Source organism: Haemorhous mexicanus, chromosome 6, assembly GCF_027477595.1.
Source record: "Haemorhous mexicanus isolate bHaeMex1 chromosome 6, bHaeMex1.pri, whole genome shotgun sequence".
Lineage (NCBI taxonomy): Eukaryota > Metazoa > Chordata > Aves > Passeriformes > Fringillidae > Haemorhous > Haemorhous mexicanus.
In genome coordinates, this window is record NC_082346.1 from 43,954,959 (window position 1) to 43,976,023 (window position 21,065).

At 51.0% G+C, this 21,065-nt stretch overlaps 1 protein-coding gene across 2 annotated transcripts in view; it reads left to right on the forward strand.

Annotated features, from left to right (window-relative positions):
• Positions 1-9,117: 9,117 nt before the first annotated feature.
• TMEM63C (transmembrane protein 63C) overlaps positions 9,118-21,065 on the forward strand; it is a 32,626-nt gene continuing 20,678 nt past the window's right edge. The window contains exon 1 of one of the 2 annotated variants that reach the window (XM_059850049.1): positions 9,118-9,263. The gene's annotated coding sequence lies outside the window, so the exon portion shown is untranslated. Of the gene's footprint in view, positions 9,264-9,456; positions 9,592-21,065 lie in introns of those variants that run through there. The other variant, XM_059850048.1, reaches the window with a different exon arrangement.

Genomic DNA, 21,065 nt, shown 5'->3' on the forward strand with positions numbered 1-21,065 from the left:
CCATGCCATGCCATGCCATGCCATGCCATGCCATGCCATGCCATGCCATGCCATGCCATTCCATCCCATCCCATCCCATCCCATCCCATCCTTTGGTAAGAAAGACATTGGGCTCAAACCATGGCAGATTTAGGAGGACCTTGAGCCCAGGCACTTCATTTTCCAAGCCACACAATTAAGCCCCAGATTTGATGCATAAGAAGGGCCATTATCTCTGCCAGTCAGGTGACCCCATAAGGAGGGGATTCCCACAGTGATGCCCTAGTCAAGGTGCATTCTGTGCAGCTCTGAGCTACACACTTGTTCAGAGCCATCACCAGCCAGCGCATGCTCTGGGCAGCTCTCTGTCCCTGCTGGTGAGGAATAGCATCTTTTCCTGGAGACAATCTGCTTGCTTTAAGAGAAGAAATTCAAAGTACTGTTTAGGAAGGAGAGGCAGAACTATGTCCTCTTCTCAGGAGGCTGGAGGCAGCCCCACACTCACCTTTTCCCAGTCCCCTGTGACCTGGACTTTCAGGGGAGGCAACTCTTTCTCTGTGCCAGAATGAGGGGGGTGGGGCTGGGCAAGCTATCCCTACAAATGTTGGGAGCAAACCCCAGGCCCCTGAGGCCAATATCACCTCTGGGCTAGGCTGGGCTGAAGAGTAAACCTTGTTCTAGGAATATCAACTGCCTAGATGAGCCAAAGAAAAATAATTGAGATGTGACTTTCTTTTTTCAGCTGTAGGAAAAGAAAGCTGTGATTTGGTCAGGGGCAGCTGTTTGGCAGCTTCCAGGAATCATCTGGTGTATTCAGTATCAAACAAATGAAGACCATAGCACTGCTTTGAGTAAGACTAAGGTTAAGCTGATGGCATTGCATCAAGATCAACTACACATGAGTCTGCCAGAAGAAAGAGCATGCATGTGTCAGATGGTAGTTTCCCTTATCCCCAAGCCTCAGGGCACCTCCAAAGGCCAATGGTAGTCCAAGGACTACAGAGGCACTGTGGTGTCTCCTGTGGAACAACACCTTCAGTCATATTCTCTCTCCTTGCAGAGGTAGTGACTGAGTGAGGAAAACCAAAGGACTTCACTGGAGAAGCAGTGGCTCTCTTCAGGGCAGGACTGTAGGGGGTAACTACTGAGGATCACAGCATAAATAGCAAGAAGAGGGATGAATTATACCCATCTGAAGACCCACTGAGGACCTAAGGGAGGAAACAGAAAAATGAGGAATAAATATAAGGGAGAAGTTCCCTAACAGTGAGACTTGGCCTTTCTCCAGACTTGTCCTCATTTGCTTCTATCAGATTCCTGTCTGGTGGATTTGGGGTGGGCACAGCAAGTAGCTAGGTTTCCAAAATGCATACCCAGAAGCAGAAGCCAGAAACTGCTTCACTCACAGCTTAGGAAAGGGAGCTATCCCACAGAATTGGAGGGGGTAGCAGGCATCTCCTGCTCTGGAAGCAGAGGAAGCAGTGGCTGTATACTGGACAGCAAGAACAAGGTCACTTTCAGGGGTTCAAGGGAACCAGGGCCAAGAAGAGCCCTGTGGAGAGCTCAGGCAGAGGGAATTCTGACATGAGGGGAAGGACAGAATGTAAAGGAGCTGGGAAACAAGAATGGAAGAGATGAAGATGCAGGGATGGAGGGGATTTCAGTGTGATGTGAAAGCTGGAAAGAACATAGGCGGCAGGGGTCAGAATGATCCAGTAGAGAGGCTGGGGTGATCTCGGGGATGAGAGGGTTAGGGGGCACTGGCTTCCCAGGCATCTTTCCGGCACCGACCGTCCTCGCCAAACCTCCTCGGGCACCCGCCCTCTGCCCGGCTTTCCAGCTGCTGCTGGCCCCTCTCCGACACAGCCAAGGAAGAGCTGCGGGTCCACGCCGGACAGGTGAGTCTGTCACATCCTGAGGAACGAGCAGCGGGGTGCTGGGGACAGACTGGCACATGGAGAGACACAGCTGCCCGGCACGGCCCGGCCCGGCCCGGCCCGGTTCTGGGCGTGGCAGGGATGCCGGGCCGGGCCGGCAGATGGCGCCGGGAACCCGCCGGGAGCAGCGGGAGGAGGGAGCGGAGGAAGGAGGCGCGCGGAGGTGAAGGGGGGAGTACGTGTCTTGCCCGCAGTCTCACCGGCCGAGGAGTTTGTGGATGTGGGGTGGGAGCTATACACCTGTTTAGTGCCATCACCAGCCATCCATCACTACCCAAGAGAAATCTCTGCCCTGTCTCCCTCTCCAGCTCCGCTGGGGAGTCCCCAGCCCAGCAGCTGGGATCAACCTTCGGAGGGCAGCTTTCTTCCCGAGCAGGACCCACATGCAGAGCAGCATCCCCCAGCCACAGCTCCCCAAATTGCCACTGGTCAGGACTGCAATCTTCAGTACAGGAGGATAAAAGATACATCAGATGTGAATCCTACCCGCTGCAGTGGAATGCTCTTTTGCAACATGGCTAAATATGCTCCAGGAGTCCTCCAGGCTTTTGCTTGGGAGGTGCAGTGCTTTCTCCTTGTTTGTTATGCCACATATTACATTGGTCACCAACAGAGAGCAAAAGAGCTGCTGCATCTGCCTTGTCTCAGTATGGTGGAGCTCTCCCTGAGACACTCGCAGATCTGCTGAAGCAGTGGCAGAGCTGTCAGTTGCTGAGCTACTTGGGAAGGTGGATGAGGGACCAGAGAGATGTAGGGCTGTGATCAGTAGTGACCACCACTGTTTTCCTTGTCGTTGGGTGGCTTTATTAGCCATAAATCGTTTGTCATTCACTGACATTTCCCTTCTGGTTTCAGTTCAGTTGAGCATTCCCAGCTTCTCCCAGGTGTAACTCCAGCCTGATAAACTCCATATTATCTCCTCCTGAGTGGTCCCTTCATTTCAGTGCTTGTGGGAAGGAAGGGAGGGATAAAAGAGGTGCAAAGAATAGAACACGGAATCAGAGTGGTTTGGGTTGGAAGGAACTTTCTACATCACTAAGTTCCAATGTCCTGCCATCAGCAGGACACCTCCCACTACAACAGGTTGGTCAAAGCCGCATCCAGCCTTGGCCCTGAGCATTTTCAGAGATGGGGCTGACTCAATTTCTCTGATCAACTTGGTCCAGTGCCTCACTACTCTCACAGTAAAAAAAAAAATTCCTAATATTTAATCTAAACTTTCTTTCTTTCCATTTGAAGCCACTGCTCCTTGTCCTATCACTACATGCCCCTGTAAGAGTCCCTTTCCAGCTCTCTTATATGCTGCCTTTAGGTACTGGAAGGCTGCTATAAGCTCTCCCTGGAGCCTTATCTTTTCCAGTCTGAACAACCCCAATTCTCTCAGCCCATCTTCACAGAAGATGAATGAAGTTGAATGTGATAAATTATACACACAGTAAAAACATAGATAAAGCCATCAGCATGAGCAGGGAAATTAATAAATAATTCTTTGTTGTCGACTGGGCTCAAATGTTGACCACATGTTCCAGGCAGAGAAATGGGTGAAAGCAGCTTGTCAGTGGGTCAGAAGAGGCACAGGGAGATGTTATGTCCTTCATACAATGTGTAGTTTCACCAGGGAACATCTTGCTGCAAAGTGCTGTGGATATCCACATTTTATATGCTTCTGAATCTCTTTCAAAAATAATGTATTTGCTGGTGAATGGGAGAGGACACTAAAGGAGCATCATCCACCTGCTCTGTTATTATGCTCCTCTCAAGGTGTTTGCTGCCATCCACTTCCAGAAACAGAATTATAGTGACACAAACCTGTTTTCTGACCTAAAACAGCCCTCCTTCTTTTTTCTTTTTTAAATTTTTTTTATTATTATTCTGGCACTATTCTTTACATAGAAGTAGGGCCAATGAGCTACATAGAAAAGAAGTTTTTGTTGAATATTTTGTTTATGAGACAGCCTATTTAGAGTTAATGACTTTCACAAAGGACTGTGCCACTGTGCATTAGCTAGCTGCGCTGATGGCAACTGTTTTAGCCAGGGAGAACATCAGTGCATTGAGTGTTTGCTCCCAGGAAGGCTGGCATGTGGGCAGAGACACAGCCTGCATGCAGAGCCCCATTCGGCCAGAACAGTATGGTTCATTACATGATGTGCATCTTCCTCACTGCCTCTCCTAGCTCAGCCTGTTAGCCTACATCTTTCCCCTCTATTCCACAGTCATTCTCATTAAAACTACCACCACTTTTCCCTCGTCTATCTGCAATCAGTCTTTCATTGCTCTAAACATCATAAAAATGCCATTTACTGCTTCAGAAGGTCAAGTGCTCAGCCTGGATATTTTTCTCCTATGTCAGGAATTACCAGTTGCACCTCTTGAAGCAGAGGGGTCATTTCCCTGAGATTTCCAGAAAACATTTCACTCTGACCCATGACCTCCATTTCAAGCTCCAAATAACCTCGTACTTATTTTGTTCCTCTCTCATACATATTTGTCTAAGAGAGGGAGGTGTATTTTACACTGAGTAAATGAACTCATGTTCCTTTCTGCATCCATCTCCCCAAGGAAGTGACACAGCATGTCCTAGGTTTTGAGAGCAGACACGAGAGGCCACGTCAGAATGTCTGGTATTGAAGGTAGGTGAGCAGCAGGCCTGACCTCTGGCCAAGTGCAGACTACCTATTTGCAGAATAATGCAAGGATGTTTGATGCACAAAAGCTGGATTGGAGCTATCAAGTGCAAGCCCGAATGCCTAGCTCTCTACTGGGTCTTACTTCAAGGAGGTATGTGAATTGTTCCATGTTGTTAATGCAGTATTGGGGTAGGGTAAAGCGGAGGAACATTTGATTAGTGGCAGGTTGTCGGGGTGAAGAGAGAAATGCCCCAGGCAAGAAGTTGCACCATTTGCTTGTGGTGATGCAGGAGCAGGTAGGAGTATCCACAGAGACATTGCTGCAGGCAGTAGTGGCTGACAGCCAGGAGGGCTGGGGATGGTATGTGTGAAGATGACCATGCTGGGTTTAGGCTGCAGTGGGGATGTGGACAACTTGAGCTGCCTGTGCTGAGGGCCCAGCTATGGTGTCTTTTGGAGCAGGGCTGGTGGTGTCTGGGCAACACCATGGGAATATCTTGCTTATCCAGGCCAGCCAAGGAACAGAGAGGCAAAGTCACAGAGAAATCCTGTGCCTGCAACTACTGAACCACACTGTCCCACCTGACTGGTAATTGGGAAGAGCCAATTAGCATATTTTAATGCAACTGATTAGTGCACGGTCACGCAGCCTGGGTGGTGGGTGATTTTTGAAGCAGTTTTGAAATTATAAGCATGCAGACACCAAACCACAAGGGAGCTGGCATGGGGGAAAGACGATTTCCCAGCGTAGAAGTTGCAGCCCCAGTTTCTCAGCTATTCCCAATGGCAAGCTGCCTTCAAAGAGCCCTGAGAAGGTCTGGGGTGAGCTCTTGAAAATTAAGAAATTAACTTTTTTAATTAACGGAACTGAGGTGGGTGGTGTGATGGTGGCTCAACCTCTGCTGGAGCTCTTCTAGCTTCTCCTTTTGCACAGCTTAAGTCCCATGGTCTCCTGTGGAAAGGAAGAAGCACCTTCCTTGGGGCCGGGGTCCCCGCCAGGCAGCCCCCAGTGGAGGGCACAGAGCCCTTCCCGGCGCAGGGGCCTGCGTTTGTGCGGCAGCCGCCTCTGCCGAATGTCGGGGAGTTGTGCGGGACGTGCTGCCCCTCATTCGGGCTCTGGGAGCGGGCCGTGGGGCAGCCCGGCCGGGCTGGGGCTGGGGTGGGGCTGCCCCCTTCCCTGGCCGGGCTGGGGCTGGGGCTGCCTCAGCCCGGGGTGGTACCCGCAGCTCCCCCGCCCTCCGATGTGCGCACTGCCAGGAGCTGCTGCCGACAGGAGCTCCGTTTCCTTAGTTACGGCAGGCAGGAGATATTCCGGGAAAGAGGCAGGCAGCGCTAGGAAAGGCCGGCAGGTCTGGGGGGAGACAGCCCTGCGCGGGGCCCGGGCTTCACCAGCCCCTTGCACCGTGTCGGAACTGCCTGGGCTCCGTGTCCCGGGTGTCCGCCCGGTGCCCCGGAGTCCAGATCGAAGAATGCCGGGCGCCCACGGCCGGGACTGGAGTCGGCACAGAAGGGCTGCAGGGCCGTGCCGGGGGGAATTCAACCAGCGCCGCGGGGAAAGCGTAGCTCCGATCTTCGCAGGTGTGAGCTTCCATCTCTTCCCAGGGGGTAATCCCTCACTTGTCCAGGGGTGAGAAGAAATTAATTCCTGCTTTTGCAGCATAAAAATAATGTAATGATTCTATCAGCCCTGCAAGGAAATAAGTAATTCTCTCCTAGAAGCTGTTTGCAGATAAGAAAGTCAGGGACCACGTGCAGGACTCTGCTATGCCATTCTGTGCTTCTGCCCATTTCAAGCCTCACCTCCCAGGTTCTGTATCCAGGGCTGCCCACACTGCAGAGCCCCATGGAGCCCTGCACTGGCTTCCACCCCTGCACCAGGGGGGTCAGGGCTCTCTTTGATGTCTGCCTTCAGGCAACCATTTGCCACGGGCTGGCATGCTGTGCTCACCACACTCCAGCTGGCCCACTCATCCTGGTGGGGGGCAGCCGGCATGGGGATATCTTGGCAGAGCCATGTGCCACGCCAAGCTGGGCTGTCAGCCTGGGACACAAACATGGTCTAGTTGGCTCCAGGTGCAGGGATCAAGGACTAAAGGGTGTTTTCATTGCCTGACCCTTCAAATTTGCCACCGGTCTGGGCAAATTGCAGTTTTCCAGTTTCATAAGCATAGGGGTATTCAAAGGCACACCTCCAGCTAAAGGCCACACCTTTTCCAGTATTTAGCTCTGAAGCTCAGAGATACTGGTGCTGCCCAAGGGTAAACCAAGAGCTTTTCTAAAAAACATAGACACAATAGCCTTTTTCTACAGATGTCATTCTAAGGAAGAGTCACACCATCTTGCTCGAAATGTGTCAAGACAAATTCAGCCTGAGTCCCTCAGTCTGCCTGAAGAAATTCAGCATAAATATTAAAGCCAGAAATTATGGAAAAGAGGAATTACAATTGGGAGTTTCATACAGAGCAGCAGGATGCAGTGCTAGAGTCCCAGCTGCCCAACAGCTCCTGTGCCTCATCCTCCTGCTGCCTCTGGCTGCAGCTCCCTATCTCTCCCCCACTGCTGCAGGGTTATAAGCGATGCAGGAAGGAGGTATTGTGCTCCTTCACACACAGAGCTGGAGCTGAGCCACACACCACTCATGGTTCTCAGGCATGTGGAGGACTTAAAAACCATGAACCCTTGTGAGACCACACCTGTAAGTCTCTTCTTGGGCCAAAATGGCTCTTCATGGCCACCGAGGCCCAGTACATAATAGAAAATGAAAGAGTTTTTCTCCCTTTTGGGGCTGCTCTGCATTTCCTTTTTTGTTTATTATTCTATTCTATTCTATTCTATTCTATTCTATTCTATTCTATTCTATTCTATTCTATTCTATTCTATTCCAACTAGGCACAGTCTGGGCCAGAGGCAGAAACAACTGTCTCCAGGGAATGACACAGAGGCAAGGTCTGTCCAGCTTTGGGTGATCCCTGATGTCTTGGCAGGCCAAAGGAAGGGGAGAGGGTGCTTCTTTGGGACTGGGGCAGCTCACCAGCAGCAAGGTTGCCAGATCTGCTCAGAAGTCAACATTTCACAGCAGTTTAAGTGATCAAACATGTTGGTTTCCACTTCATTGCTCAGAAGTACGGGATCAAATATTGGGGACCCGGTGGCAGATCACAGTCATGAGGCATTCTAGGAAATCCCCATGGATTTGTTTCTCCCACAAGCTCCCATTACTAACTGGCACAGTGGTTTCTGCTCTCTCCTGAGGTAGACAGTGCCTCCTGATGCACGGCAGCAGTCAAAGTCTCCAAGCCTCAGTGATGCTGTGGGACTGGCACTGGCTTGTCTGGAGTGAGAGGGCAAGCTGTCTGGCTTCTGCTTATCATACATTTGGCTAAAAAGATACCAGTGAAAGAGATTGGAAATTTATTTTTACTCAGCTGTTCCCTTAAGTTTCAGGCATGTGTTGATTGTGCTATATGGTAGCTCCTGGTTGGAGATAAAGGTCTCATTTATGTGAGACTCATTTACATGAAATGGAAGTTTTATCAAAAGACATCATGTTGTAGCCAAACCTGTTCTCTGCACCATGCTCCAGCAGACCAGAAGTCAGCTGAGTGCTACCTCAGCTTTGGGGAGCCTAAAAAAAGAAAGACACTATAGGGGACACCGGGCATTCACCTCTTGGTTCCTCATGGTGTGTGAACTGTGCCAGCCATTTCCACTAGCAGTATGAACAAAGATTCTTTGCGGGCAGCTGTTATATTATGTTCATCCCCTGATGCTTCTCCTGGTGATTTTCATAGCTGTGCTTGCAAGACTGGAAGGTCCTTTACTTAAATGGCTGGACTTTAACCACTGGACTGTGCTTCTTCAGCCCAAAACAGATTGAATGAGCCAAAACAAGCCTTCAGAGGATGGTGCAGAACAACACTATTTACAGCATCTGGAGAAGTCACAGATGTGGGACCCCCAGGTCCTTCATACGACGTGGGAGCAATGAAACACTTGGCATGTCAGTGAGACTTCAGTAACATTCTGGTGACTGTTGCCTGGTAGCCCACTTGCAGATGTGTCTCTGACCATCACTTGGGAACAGTGCTGGCCGTGCAAGACACCCAATACCGCAGCCCTGAGGGTGCTGCCGGTGGTTTCTCCAGCACAGAGTGCACTGCCTGCATCCTGATGGGTTGGAGAAATAGGGAGCAGGCTGGGATGCTCACGGAAAACAAGGTTCTCTGTTTCCCTTTACACTTGGTGGGTCAGGGTCCTCTCTCTCCTGCTGGTCATTCCTGATGAAGGCAGAGATCTTCTGCAGGAACACGACCCCGAGGAAGTTTCTTAGCCACCACCCCTGCTGTCACCTCTGCCAAGCATCTGAGCAATGCTTCATCAAGGGGAGAGGTTTTACAACCCCTCGGTACTCACCCACCTGCCCCTACCACTGTGGGGCTGACCCCCGTTTGCCCCACTGCCGTGGCTGATGGCCCCCGAGGCCCGTTCCGCTCGCCCCGGGGCACACGCCGGGCAGCCATCCCGAGGAGCCCGAGCGCCGCGGAAGCTGCTCGGAGCGGCGGATGCGGCGGGCACAGCCTCACGCCCAGAAATAGCCTGAGACGCGCAGACCCCGCACCCAGGCGTTCTGCCGGCAGCTCCCCGCCCGCTCCCCGCTCCGAGCGCCGGGGCCGCCGCCTCGCCCCCTCCTCCCCGCACGGATGCCACGGGGCGCACGGTACGCAGAGCGGCGGAGGCTGCCCGACCCCGTCTCGGGCCGGGAGGCGGCTGCGGCTCCCCACGCGGGTCCCGGAGCTCCGGCGGCGCAGGCCCCGGGGCCCGGCGCGGTGAGGCGGGGTGAGCAGCGCAAGCACCGCAGCCCGCGGACCGCGGCCTCTCCGCCGCAGCGGGGCGGGCGGGGGGCGGGGCGGCGGCGGCCCCGGCCCCTTCCCCTGCCGGTGCCTGGCCCGGGCCGCTGCCGGGCAGCCCGAGGCGACCGCGGGGAGGGGAGGAGGGAGGCGGCGGGCGCAGGGCCCGGACCGAGCGGGGCCGGGACCCCCCAGCAGGTCAGTGCGGGGCGGGAGGCGGCGGCAGGACGGGAGCCGCGGTCCGGGCTGTGGGGCTCGGCGGGCAGCGGGGCTCCAGCGAGTGGGACTGGGGCGGCCCCGGGAGGCAGGACGGAGCCGGGGGTACGACCCCGCGGTGCGGTGGTTGGGGTGGGCAGGAAGCGTGCGTGGGACTGCCCCGGGCCTGCCCACGCCGAGCTGCGCCTGCCGGGTGCGACTGCGGCGGGGGATGCTCGCTGGGCGGGTAAGCCAGCATCTCCTCGGGCAGCCCTGGGACAGCTCGCCAGGGCCGTTCTGCGGGTCCGGGAGGCACGGACGGGTTTGGGTCGGTGTTGTGAGAGATTTCTGGGGACTTGGCTCTGTTTAGACACTGTTTGCCCGCCTTTATCTTGGACCATGTACCAAAGTGTTTGTAACTGCTTGTGTCTGCCAGCCTGATGGGTGGCTGAGGCCCAGCGAGGCACAGGGGCTTCCCTGGGCTGCTGGAACAAGTTGGTGGCAGAAGCAGGGAACGAGCCCCAGCCCCTCGGTGTCCCTCTCCCAATGTACTGGCCTACGCCACTGGTCTGTGATGGGAGATAAAATGTCACCCCACCGCTGTGTCATGTCGTGGCTTGTGCTCGTCCCCACGTCATCCTGGCCACAGAATTCTCCTTCTGGGAGCTACGACTGAGGGTGTTAGATATGCTTTATGCTGGCAAGGGAGAGGAGGGAGAACCTCTCTCCATTTCTCCCTCCGGTTTTGTTATACTGAAGATTTTGAGAGGGCTGGTAGGTCATTCTAATGCTCTGGCCAAGCTGCTCTCCCCCAGTTTTCAACTTCATCCAGATTTGTCCATGGATGAAGGCCCTGCCTTCTCCCTTGCTTGCTTCCCCATTCTCACTAGCAGCACAGTGGGTTTGTTATTCAGAAACCTCCTGAACAGAAGGGGTGTTTTCCAGGAGAATGAGAGCGAGAGAGACCTTTGTCTGGCTGTCAGATGTTATTTCTGCATGAACATCTTTTTCCTTTTAACTGTTTAGCCACCATCTCCAGGACTGAGGTACATGCCAGCCTTTTCCCCTTTCAGAGAGTTCATGGGGGAGCAGGGTGTGAGGGGAAAACTGGGTGGGGAAACAAGGTATGAGAAAGCACTTTGCCCCATGTGGAGATTTACAATTCCGTAGAACTGGTCAGGTTGCCTGTCTGAGCAGAAGAGAGACGGCAAAATATGCTGTTTGGGAGAAAAGGTGCTGTTGTAGTGGTTTGCAGTATTTATTCAGAGAGGAGAGGGGAGAAAGTGGGAAAAATAGGAAGCAGAAAGACTGACTCTGATACCAGACCAGAGCCTTGGCCTCGCTGCCTTCCCTGCTGCCTTGCAAAGTGGTGGTCAAGGCTGGGCAACAGATGGAGAGGGAAGCAGAAGCAGCTCCTTCAGGAAGGATTTGTCGAAAGTGTCCTGGCGAAGAGCCACTGGCAAACAAATATGTAATAAATAAAAGCAGGGAGGCCACCAGCACCCCTGCAGCCTCTGACTCCATAGCACATATGGGCTTTTCTGGCTTCCCTGTGAGCTTAAACCTCTGCTTTCTTCCCATGGCTCAATCCTGGCTCCTGAAACTCCTTTCCAATGCCTTTCAACTCCTTTTAATTTTTTTTTAAATTTTATTTTAAAATTTCATTTTATGTTAACATTTGAATTGCTCTGTAATGACTCTCCTCTTCAGAGCTTTCCCTGAGGTTAACTATTTCATCTCTGGTTTGGTGGCTGCTGACAGTGGTAAGCATAGGGTGGTCCTGTGCAGGACAGAAATAGCAGTGCCTGCTGGGGATGCTGGTCAGGGGTGTGTGTAGGCCCTTCCAGGTAAACACTGTCCTCTTTCCATGCAGAGCCTTCTGGCCCATGGGAACATAAAGCAGATTTCAGCACAGCTTGAGAGCCTGCATCTGCACAGTTGTAAAAAGATGAGTGTCTGCTTTAAAATATTCCTTGCAGGAAATACTCTTTAGAGACTTCGAGAGCTTTCCGAAAACAAAAAGAAGATGAAGAATGTTTTTAACACCCACAAGTGAATTCAATTGATATTAAACTAATCAATCACCTAAACTCCTTGGCAAACATCAGTGTGCTGTGCAAATGCTGACTCCTCCACGAGTCCTACAAACACCAAAGCCTTCTACTGTTGTCACTCCTGTGTTTCTTACTTATGTTAGTTGCTGTAAATATATTTTGTGTACTTAGCCCTAAGATCGAAGAAAATGTTGAATTGCTGATGCACTGTGCTCAGAACAAAGGCAGGTTTGCTTTGAGATTATTTCAGGAGAAGCAGCTCCAGTCCTGATTTCCTTCAGCTATGGCTTGAACCCATTCAGTCCCTAACCAGGCGTGAAAAGAGAACTTAGAGCTAAAAGATCCCACTTGGCATCTACCTGCACTTTAAGGTGCCTAAGTATCCTTTCAAAGCTTGTTTGAAGTTACCGCTTCAAATGTGTCTGAGACTAGTAACTAGGCTGTGATCACACCTTGGTATTAGGTGTGGACAATGTCAGCAGTTTGCTCATGCTATTACTGCAACAATGGGACAGACAGAGAGCTGTGCACAGCCCTTCCCATCACCCGGGGCACTATTGTTGCTGGTTAATGGGTGAGAAAGGGCAAGTCCCCCTGGGTCTCTGCAGAGTAGCTTGGTGAGGGGAACAGACTTACCTCTCCCAGCCTGCTGCCCTTGTCCCTATGTCACCCTCACCTAACATAACATTTTCCAGTCTCTGAGGAGCATTAACACCATTGTATAGAAACATTCCAACACTGGAATCCATTGTTTAGTTCCAAGCTGAGTCCCCATGAGAAGCTGGAGTTACCATTTTGACCAAGGAGGGCTCCTTGCAGTCATCGTTTGATCTTAAATAAAAGTGTGTTTAAAATGGAGTACCGGAGCAGGCAGATTCAGTGCTCCTGTTCAGTGGGAGCTGTGTGAAAACTTTGGGTGACCTGATCCCCCCCTCCCCAGCACCAGTCTTGTGTCTTGTCATCTGCAGATTTGTGGGTGAGCAGAGAGGAAGGCAGGATCTGAACAGACAAGCTCCACTGCACCCCCAAGTGCTAAAAGGCAGCTTGTGAGAGGTGGAAAAATATGTCATCATGTAATCTTGAGATCCTCTCACAGATATAGGAAAGTGCTCTGGCTCTGCTTTACTGACAAACACTTTGTTATTACCTGGGAGTTTGTGGTAGGAGACAGGTGGGGCAGGAGGTGATGGAGATTGAGACAGTGAACTCCTTAATGTGCTGTGTTGGATGGGCAAGGGGAGACCAAAATTCAGAGAATCTGGGGGTGCGAGAGTTAGGGCACAGAACAGTTTTGGAAATATAGATGGGGAGTGGCTCCCAGCTGTTGCCCAAAGTGAGCCTGTGGTATCCTGGGCCAAGGTCTGGGGCCTCTGCATTGGCCAAGCCAAGGTGACCCTGTCAGAGGAATCCTCTTACCCGTGCAGCAAGGTGGTCCACACTAAGATGACACACCAGGGAAGTGGCACAGGCTGAGGTGCTGAGATCATGTGAGGGCTGGCAAGCTGGGGGGTCACTCCTGAGCCATGAAAAGTGGCTGGCCATGGACCACAGGCACCTGTGCAGCTAGGATCCAAGCCAGCATTGGGACAGCCTCTAGTAACATGGGGCTTGGGACGCACCTGGCTGGAGGATCTGGTTCCAACAGCAGGTTGGGATGGTCTTCTTGGCATGGCTGTGGTTTGGAGCAGAATGTTCATACTTTGAGATATTCAAAACCTGCTTGGACACTGCTCTGAGGAACCTCTTCTAGCTTGCAGTAGTTTGAGAAGAGAGGCAGGACTACATGACCTCCCTTCAGCCTCACTGCTTCTGAGCTTATTTGTCCTGTCTTCTTACAAATTCAGTCACTGTTGGGTAATCCCCAAGGCAGCGTTAGAGAAATGATCAGAAGGTGAAGTTTTCCTAGCTTCCCTTTGCAAGCAGCATTCTGGAGGTTTCTACAAGACTAGGAGACTGCCAGGGCTTGCAGGCTCCAGGCTGACGACATGCACTGTTCATGGTGTTTCTGGGCTGCTTTTCTCGGGGAGGGCAGAACTATGTGGAAGTATTATGGTGAAGAGGACAGAAAAATTAACCAAACTTTATAGACTTTAGAGCAGACTTGGTCTGTGCCTTATTTGGCTCTTGACCTGCTGCTGAATAGGACGGATGAATTAAAGTCAGGACTAAGTTAATGATCAGAAGGCCACCACCCAAGTACCTGTTTTTAATCTCGCTGTGTTTGTACACTTCTGCTCTTTTCCTAAGGACAAGCTGATTCTCACTGATGAGCATGATATGATGCTTAGAGCTGAGCAGGAGGCTGCACTGTGCTTAAGTGAGTGGGTTTATAGATAACATATTTTTTTTTATACTTAATGTCTCCATTTCTTGCATTAAAAAATGGTGAGTGATGCATTTCTTACTAGATATCACTTAATTATTTATTATAAATTTGGTCCAGCTGTATTTCAATGGAAAAGGCAGTCTAACTGAAAATGCAGAATGTGAGCATTTAAAAGGTGGTTTCTACTTGGTTAAATAAAACTGCTTAAAACGTATGAGTCCACAAAAGAAAAGAGAATAAGTTTATGAAAGCATTATTTATATCTGTAATGAATTTAACAATACTATACTGCTATACTATATTGTATTATTATAATACTGTATCATAGGAACAAAATTTTATTCTAGGAGATACAAAATATAGCCAGTGATATAATCTGATTATTTTTGACATTTAAGAATTCAGTACTAGCAGAGATTATCCTCTCACAGTTCATCTTCATTAGGCTTTGAAAGGGAATCAGGGTTTCCTGCATTAACCTGCAGTAATTTTCCAGAACTTTTACTAAACTAATCCGTGTACTAAGTTAATGGAGACGTTTTTTTCCCCTCTACTTTCAAGAAAGGTTGTGGCTGTCAGAGCCACTTTTGCAGTTCATCAGGCTTTAGCTCCAGGTTCTCAGCCACTGAGAAGATCTGGCAGCAAGGACATACTGCATGAATTTCTAGTGACTTATTTTTCACTGATGAGAGGGAACTGAGGTCTTATCATGTAGGTTTTAAGAACGTTGAGTTTTAAATTGATTGTCTTTTTAATTTAAAAAGTTTTTCATTCAGACAAAATCTGATTACTTTTCAGTCAGGTGTGTTTCCAAGAGTCATAATTCTTTTATTTGTTCTGGTTCCAAGTCCTCTTTATTGCTTTTTCCTTTCATATTACTGCTGCTAATCTTCTCATCAAGCAGTTTCACTTGATTTTTCTGTTGGGAAGTTTTCATCAAGCTTAATGTTCTTTTATCCAAGTTTTAAGTTTCTTATGTTTTCTTCCATAAAATTTCGTCAATTTCTTCCTTGTTTAAAAACAAACCCCAAACAAAGGAAATATTAATAATAATTGTGGTAGTGGCTGTGTAACCTCCTGAGATTATGCATTTTAGAGACTTTCATGTTTTCTTCAGTCATTTCAGGAGTCAGATGGCTTTGCAAATGGGCTGGAAAAAGCTAGCTGTGGGAAATTTAGTAACTGAGAGAAACTATGACCATGTCCTAGGTCTTGTCTTAGGTACATACATACACTTGGATGACTATAGCTTTATGTCTGCTCCAGGTTTCAGGATTCCTTCATCCTGGCAGCTAAGTCTGAAAGACCAGCTGTTTATTTGGACAGTCCCTGCACAGAATTAAACTTAAGGGGTTTCATTCCCTCCATTGTGGGAAGGTTAATTTCCAGCCCTCCTAAAAGGCATGTTGCAGTTTTTTTCAGCAGAGAAGCGATGTCACTCCACGTTTCTTTGGACTTTGTTTTTTTGCCCTTTGGGGGTGTTTTTGTTTTGTTTTTTGTTTGTTTTTGTTTGAGTTTTTGTGTGCATGTGTTTGTGTGTGTGTGTGTGTGTGTGTGTGTGTGGTTTTTTTGTTTGCTTTTAATATGAAGTTTGCTTTGTTGTTGTTTTTGTGTTTTGTTTGTTTTGGTTTTGTTTTATGGAAATATCCTGGAGGCAGCATAAATTTCTGTACACGTGTAGCCTTAAAAGTCCAAGCTGGAAGCCATACTTGTTATCCATCCTCCTCCCCAGCTGCCTGTGGGAGTCCTCCGTACCAGTGCTGTGTCCTCTCCATCCCCTGGGGCAGGAGAAGAGCTGCACAGCCATTTGATGGGACCCTGCTGACCCTTGGCTCCAGTCCTGCTCTCATTGCTCCAGGCTGGTACGCTCCCTGAACACCCTGAGGAAAGCTCTCTGTTCCTCAGAGCTCACCTTGTTTGAGAGGCAGAAAGCAGGGAGAGTGTTTGTTTCAGCAGGTATCTCCCCCCGATTGAACAGAGCTAAGTTGGGTAGCTGGGTTTTGTGGCCATGTCCTGTGTGTGGCCAGCCAGGTGCTCTGCACAGCAGCAGCAGCAGCAGCGCTGTTGGAGCTCTTGGGTTCAGTCTGGTCCTGCAGCTCATTTAGCACTGGATCCCTCTGTGACATGGTGAGCATTAGGAGGATCCTTTCCAGTGTTCTTCTGTGGCTCCTCACACCTGGCTTTTGCTACTTCTTGATCCCTTCCCTCCAGCATGACATTCATGTGCCTTGTGACAGAGCTGTGCTGCCAGGAGAAGCATGGAAAGCAGCTGGTTAGGGTTTGGAGACCAGTGTGTCCTGCAGGTATCAGTGTATCCTCAGGGAAAGAGCAACAGTGTGGGATTCAGCTTTGCTTAAATGTTGGTGCCCATCGCTCTGGGCTGCCTGTCCAGAGCTCTGCTCACCCTCCCAGAGCTGTAGTTGGCACAAGGATGTTGGGATGAGCCAGAACCTCCATAGCATCTGTGCTTGTACAGATTTTTGTCTCTAGTGAGTGCAGGTGTCCTGCTGGCAGTAGTGGTGGAGAAGGTATTTTACTGCAGGATGTGTTCATGCTTTACTGGAAGTGCTGGTTGCCCTAGGGAGGTGGCAGCTGTGCTGAGGCCTCATGCATTCACACCTTGCATTTTCCCAAACTGGCTGGGAGTGTTTCCAGATGGGGAGATGCTTCCCAGAGCAGGGACAACAGCTATGAAGCACCAAACTGCCCCTTATGTCAGTCACATAGTGGATGAGGAGGTGGAGACTCTCACTCATTTAATAAATACCTTGCTGGTGCTGCAAAGGCCGAATGTGGGATCAGGTTCTCAGGTGCTCAGTGCAAAGCCACAGTACATGGTGGCAAGCTGGGATATGCTGGGTGGGTATGCAGGAAGGGAGAACAGCATATACAAAGCCAAGAATAAAGCAGGAGCCTTGTCTGGGGCTGGGCCAGAATACCCAGCCATTCCACAAACACCTCCATTTCAGTACTTCATCCCCAAACATCTCTTCAAAAATGGACACAGAGCCTGTCTGATTCCTAATTGTGACAGGGCCTCAACAGCTGCTGGGCTGTGGAGAGGCTTGCAGTGGCTCTTGCTGGGCCACTAATCCCTGCAGGGTAGGGGGATCAGAGAGAAAGGTACCATCCTGCTGGCACTGGGTCCCCAAATCTCTTCAGCCAGCTGTATTCCTAGTGCTGGCTCTGCTGGACCCAAACCACCCTGGAAGGATAAGGAGGCATGAACTTGGGGAGGTTTGTTTTGCAGCCATCTTCTGCAGTGCCTCATGTTTAATTTGCCATTCTTTTCTGGTCCTTTTCTGGTCCACTGTGAGCAATGTTTATGTGGAGGGCAGGGGGTGGCTGCCTGAGGACCCTGTACTGCTGTCAGAGCAGGCACATCAGCACAGAGGCTGCCAGCCCTTCCCCGAGCTGCCTGTGTGGCCCTGTGTGCAGGGAAAGTAGGCTTGTGAAGAGAAGCCAGGGACAATCTCTCTGCCTTCCCTGATCGCAGTTCAGCCTTTTTCCAAGGCTGAATTGCCCATGAAGCATCTCTGACGGTGCCTTTTGGATGCAGCCTGTTTGAAAGGATGCCCCCCCCCCCCCCCCCGGCAAACCTGCCAGGCTGGGCTGGCAGCCCCTACGCAGTGTTGTGTTGTGTGCTCTTGCAGCAGAAAAAGCTTGCAGGTCGCTCTGTGACCACCCCGCTGCCAAATCTGCCATCTGTCTCACATCCTCTGGGCGATGCTGTGCCTCCCAGCCCACGGCTTCTCTTCTCCCAGTGCCTTGTCCCTTTCCCAGCCTGGCTGCTGTACATGTCCAGATGTGACACTTCCTTCTCTGCCTGAAGGGGAAAAAAAACATTTCTTGTGTTTTTCTCCATCACGTCCATCACTCCCAACACCCCTTGCACTGGCGTGGGCAGCTGCTGGCCAGTGGGTATAGGCAGAACAGGGCAGGACAGCAGCACAGTGGGTGCAGGAGTGCCAGCCTGCAGCATTGGAGCAACAGAGTCTGTTTGCTGAGCATCTGTGTCCCATTCATCCCCTGTGCTGGGCCAACTGCCTGTGATAGGTGTGAATTGGGGCGGGGGCGGGGGGGCATCAGGAACCGCAGTTCTTGTCCCAAAAGTCATATGATTTCCTTCTTGCCTCTGGTGCTCCAGGGCCATTTGACTCCCCAGATCCTTTCCATGGAGGAGATGAGAGCGTGCTGGTGGGTGTGGTGGGCTGCCTGATCTGCTCTGCTTGGCTCTGCTGTGCCCTGCAGCAGGTACATGATTGTAGCTGTCCTTAGGTGCTGTGGGCAAGGTGAATTCCTGGGGAAGATGCAAATTATGGGGACAAGTCTTGTCACCATTCAAGAGCACCTGTCACACTGGAAGGAGGTTGAAACAGTCATGCTTTGCAGAGCCACGTGTCTGCAGCTCTACATGTGCCCGGGAGAGCTGCCTTCCTTCCTGGCTGCAGCAGCAGCTGCTTTCCTCTCATCTCCCCCAAAAGCTGTGTGGGGCTGCAGAGACAACTGCATGAGTGCCCCAGCGACCGGAGGAGAGTGACTACCTGCTCCCTCCATTTCCCCAGGATTGCCCTGCATGGTGTACACCATCAGAAGCTTTTCCTTCCCTTTGATGCACTATTGACTCAAACCAGTGTGCAACCTCTGGCACAGTTGGATGCAGTGAGCATGGCTGGATATGACTGGCACAGCAGCTGCTAGGGCCATCCCCACTTGTGCAACCCACTGCTGCCAGCTCCCATGCTCCCAGGGCAGTGTGATTCATCCCAGTCACATGGTGTCACCCAGATCTGCTTGGAAGCTGGGCAGAGGTGGGAGGAAAGCCTTGTCAAGGCCAAGAGTATGCTTAGGCATATACAAGGCCAGTGGTCATGCTTATGGGCTCCTGCTACAGTCCAAACCTTACTCTGCTCTTGGCACCAAACACAGCCAGCAGAAATGTTCTAGCTCTGCTCCAGATTTTAGATGCTCTAAAATATTGTGTGTGTATATATGTAGTGTTATAATACACTGCTCTCAGGAAGAAGCTTCTGTGCTTGCAGAGAGGGGAGCTTGGCAGGGCAGGAATGCTTCTTTGCTTCTGCAGCAGAGTCAGCTATGGAGGATGTTGTGACTACTTGAAGATGGGGAGGGGTGAAGGGTGGAGAGGCTTGGGGGCAGCCAGGCACCAGGGCATCCTGCAGAGCAGTGTGAAGGAAGGTGCACATCTGGATCCAGGAGAAGGGGAGAAGGCGATCAGCAGTATAACCGTAGCACTGCCCATTGGCCCCTAGGAGGCTGTGTGATGAGGATGCTTGGTGGGAGGATGCTCTCAGGTCGCTGTCAGGCAGCAGCAGGCTGGAATGGAACAGACTGTGCCCAGCAGCATGAGCACCAGGCCCTTGGTTACCCACCATGTGAGCTCACTCCACGCTGCGCAGCAGGCTGATGGGCATCAGCTGTGAGGAGGGCTGGCTGGAGCTCAGCAGCTGAGAGCAGCTGCACAAGGGCTAGAAATGTGCCTGCTTTCTCCACCAACTCAGCAGTGAGGTCCCTGCCATTCCCAGGTGTGTCATGCTGTCCTGGCCATGCTGGACACTGGGGTGCAAAGCCACCAGAACTGCCTGGCCAAAAAGTGTGATGTTGGGCTTCCCAGTCTGCATCCCTTTCATGCACAACCCAACTCTTCTCCTTGCCAGTCTCCTCCCCTCTGCCCTCAGGTGGAGTTCCCTGGGTGATGGCTCCAGCTGAGCTGGCTGCTCCCATGGCTAATAGTCTCTGCAGCACGTGGCTTTATAAAAGGCATCAGCTAAGCCTCCCACAGCTCCCTGCTCCCTTAACAGTGGAAGGGGCTTGGGGAAGAAAGAGCTGCCTTTTCCCTATTTCCATCCTGTCTTGTTCCCCATCTCCAGGAACTAAAGCGCACCTTGTGGCATTGTGAAGGATGCCTGTGACTCATGGTGACAGCTTCAGTCTGGGCCCTGACCAAGGCACAGCTACTCCTGATTTCTGTACAGGTTTCCACAAGGGAGTGCTTTTTCCAGTAAAGGCGGCACTTTTCTTCACAAAGACCTTAAAACCCTCTGTGTGAGTGCTGTAACCTGGGTGGCAGAACAGGCAATCTGCCTGTAATTGCCTCACATCGCATCACAGTTACAGCCTTGCTGAAAGGTATCTTCCTTGGTCTTCAATGCCAAATGGGAGCTGCCTCTGCAAAGTGGGCTGTGCATGGGGGCACATGCTGTGGTCTTGGAGCTGGCAGGCAGTAAGGAACCCGGAGATACCCTTTGCAGGAAAGTTCAAGCCCTTCTCTAGGTCTGGCTGCTGCCATGTTCCTCAGTCACATAGGCAGCAGGGGCTGGGAGTTGTTCTCATCTGCATCTATCATTATTAATTAATTGCAAGTGCAGGGGTTGCTCTGGGGACTTTGAACAGCATGCAGCAGCACAGTTTGGAGCAGGGATTTCATGGCACCAGGGTGTCTCTTTACTGTTTTCCTGAAATACTGTTTTTCTGAATGGATGTGTGTGTACATGTGTGTAGGTTAACTGAGAACCCCGGGATGGTACCCTTCCCCTTTCCCACGTGTGAGCTACCTGGGTCTCCATTCCCTGAAGTCAGCTCTGGTTTTGTCATAGTATCATACAGAAGTTTGGGTTGAAAAGGATCTTTAAATGGCTTCTAGTCCAGTGCCCCTGCAATGAGCATGGATGTCTTCAAATTGAAGAGATTGCTCACGGCCCTGTCCAACCTGACCTTGAATGTTAACAGGGATGGGGCATCTGCCACCTGTGTGGACAACTTGTACCAATGTATCACCATTCTCAACTTAGAAAATTTCTTTCTTACATCTAGTCTGAATCTACCCTCTTTTAGTTTAAAACTATGTCACTACAAGGTCTATTAAAAAGCCTGTTCCCATCTTTATTATAAGGCCCCTTTCCTCTGTCGCTGCTCCCAGCCATCACCTACCAGTAGCACCCTGCTCGGGTTGGTCCTGGTCCAGGTAATCCTTTGTCTTGAGGAATGTTGATTTAAGTTTTATCAGAGGACAAAGGGTGCATGATTCTCTGGAGAGCTTGCAGCCCCATTAGCTCATGTTTGCTTGGTGCACTGCA